The 2,808-nt window shown below is 37.5% G+C and overlaps 1 protein-coding gene across 1 annotated transcript in view; it reads right to left on the reverse strand.

The window, feature by feature from the left end:
- The window catches only part of TEX11 (testis expressed 11), a 191,742-nt gene that overhangs the window by 109,003 nt on the left and 79,931 nt on the right, over nt 1–2,808 (reverse strand). The gene's annotated exons all lie outside the window — the stretch shown is intronic.

A 2,808-nucleotide genomic window follows, 5' to 3' on the forward strand; every position in this document is an offset into this window, starting at 1 on the left:
AACTTTAGAAAACCACAATTTCCTGAGGATGTATATTCAATAAATCAACACCATAATTACAGTATTGCTCTCCTCCATTTGGCTATATATACTATATAAAACTGTTTTACATATGTGTACAAGCCCTTGCTTTATGAGCACATTTTAAACTGTAAGAAATATATTTTTATAATAAAACAAATACACGAGTTTTCATGAAAACAAATGTTTCAGCAATACTTATTACGCTTCACAACACCCTTGTGATGCACAATATTAGTTCCATTTTGCAGCTGAATGAATCAGTTTAGCAGTTAAGTGATTTCTAATATTTCCTAGATTAATACTGAAAATGAGACCAAGGGGTTGGGGAGAAAAGAAATTTGACTTTCAGTTATCTGCTTTAATTACCATACTATATTATCTATGGGACATTCTGATAACCACAAATAATGTATGAATATGAGCCTCAGGTTTTCAAAACACCTAAAAGCAAAACAAAGATCACTCACCATAAAACTGGTATTCCAAGGATGGAAGTCAATAAAATTTTGGTGAACTGTACTAAATTGAAGCCATTGTTTTGAAGAATTTCTTTTTAAAAACTCTAAGACCCAGAGCTACCAAACTGAGTTTTCAGCTTGCTAACGAAGGTATAAAGCTGGCCTATATTATAATAGCCTCATTGAAAGCCCTGTTTCATAGAGGTCTCTGTTGGTACATTAAACCTTCTACTTCCAGATTTTAAAATCATCAATGAAAACAGAACTTCTGCAACCGTGGTATTAAGAAGTTCTTGGACTCTCTCTCCCCAGTGAAACAACCATCTGCCTGGATAAATCATTAAAACAACCATTTAAGGTCTCTGGAAAGTGTCCTAAGGGCATACAGCAATCGAAAAATATTTATTAAACAAAAACCAACAGAATTTCAGTAAAAACAGTGAGTCTCTGGCATTTGAGCCATGACCTGCTCCTATCCACACCACTTCCATGTGATGGAAGCTACTCCAGATGAGTGCTGTCAAGAAAGGAATTAGGCAGTGGGGTGGGGAGATGAGTGAACTATGTGACAGAAATCAAGAGGCACAAGCTTCCAGTTTTAAAATAAATAAGTCATGGAGACATAATGTACAGTATAGGGAATACAGGCAACTAAACTTGTGGTGATCATTTTGTAAGGTACAAAAATATCAAGTCACTATGTTGTACACCTGAAAATGATATAATGTTGAAAGTCAATTATACTCCAATTTAAAACAAAAAGTAAGTGGGAATTCTCTCTTCCTCCAAGTCCTAGACTCAGGCTGCTAGCCTCTCTTATCTTCCCCAGATCTGTGATGCAGAAGTACTATCATGGGCAGGCACAATGAAAGGACTGGGTCTTCCTTTTCCGAACTCAGTTCTCACTCGTAGGCTAAGGGCTCTACCCCTGGTGTTAACAGCTGATCACCTTCACCGAGGCTGGCTCTTGGGGCAGAAGCTCCAGGAATGGAGGGCATACTAAGAAGATTAGGGGCTACCATCTCCACAACGTCTACTGCAGGAGGAGCTACCACACTCCTGCCACCAACTACAGCACTGTGGCACAGTTTCTGCCCAAGGAAAGAAGAAGGCAATAAAGAGGAAGAGCTCAGCATTTCTGCCTAAGGGAAATGACTTGAAAACCAAGCAAGGAGAGATTCCTGCCTAAGAGTATAGTCAAAAACAATGGAGATCTTAGCTATTCTTGATTAAGGAGGAGGATATGCATGTGGCGGGGAAGGGGGTATGTGGGAAATCTCTGTACCTTCCTCTCAATGTTGCTATAAACTTAAAACTGTCCTAAAAAAATTCTGTCTTAAAAAAATGAAATCACATTCATTTCTGGGGGGTGAGGGGTGGCGAGTAGTGTTGGAGATTGTGCACATGCCCAAGATTACTCACTCAGGCATGACCAGAGAGAAAGCATATTGGCTACTAGCCCCTGGCTGAATACAGGGCAAAATAATGAATTCACTGAACTGTGAAGACAGTCTTTAAGCCAAACACATAATCAAAAGGAAAGGGTGAAAATCAAACTGGCTAAGTGGGCTTAAAACAACCTTTGACCAACATGAGGTTTATGTTTCCAGATGCAGGGGTGAACCCCAGAGAGCTATGAAAAGACAAAAACAGGAGAAAAACCTCTCAGCAGGGACATTAGAGGTCATATACGGTAAGAAAAACAGACCTCACAGAATTAGTCCAGTCAGGTGAACTAACAAATAGATGACCAAACAAACAATAAAAGAAAAGTAACTACCAGAAAAGAGGGGGATAGGTATTCAAACTTGCCACAATATATTATCCAAAATGTCTAGTTTTCAACAAAATATTATATGACATACAATAGAACAGTGACTCATACAGAGGAATAGGAGAAAGCAATACAAACTGCCTTTGAGAAGTCCTAAATATTACACTTATTAGAAAAATACTTCAAAGAAGCTATTGGAGATATGCTCAAAAAGCTTTAGGAAACCATGTTTAAATAATTAAAGGAAGGTATGGTAACAGTGATTCATCATTTAAGAATATATTGATTAAATGATCAAAATAATTTTAAAAAGTACAAATTCTCAAGCTGAAAAGTACAATAATTGAAATGAAAAATTCACTAGAAGAGGCTCAAAGTAGATCTGAGCAGGCAAAAAGAGAATAAACAAACGTGAAGTTAGATTGATAGTGATTATAGAAATCTAAATAAAACATAGATGAGAAAAAAAAGAACAATGCCTCAGAGAAATGTGGGACATCATTCAGTTCAGTTCAGTTGCTCAGTTGTGTCCGACTCTTTGCGACCCCATGA

This window comes from Bison bison, unplaced genomic scaffold (genome assembly GCF_000754665.1).
Source record: "Bison bison bison isolate TAMUID 2011002044 unplaced genomic scaffold, Bison_UMD1.0 scf7180017864537, whole genome shotgun sequence".
NCBI lineage: Eukaryota > Metazoa > Chordata > Mammalia > Artiodactyla > Bovidae > Bison > Bison bison.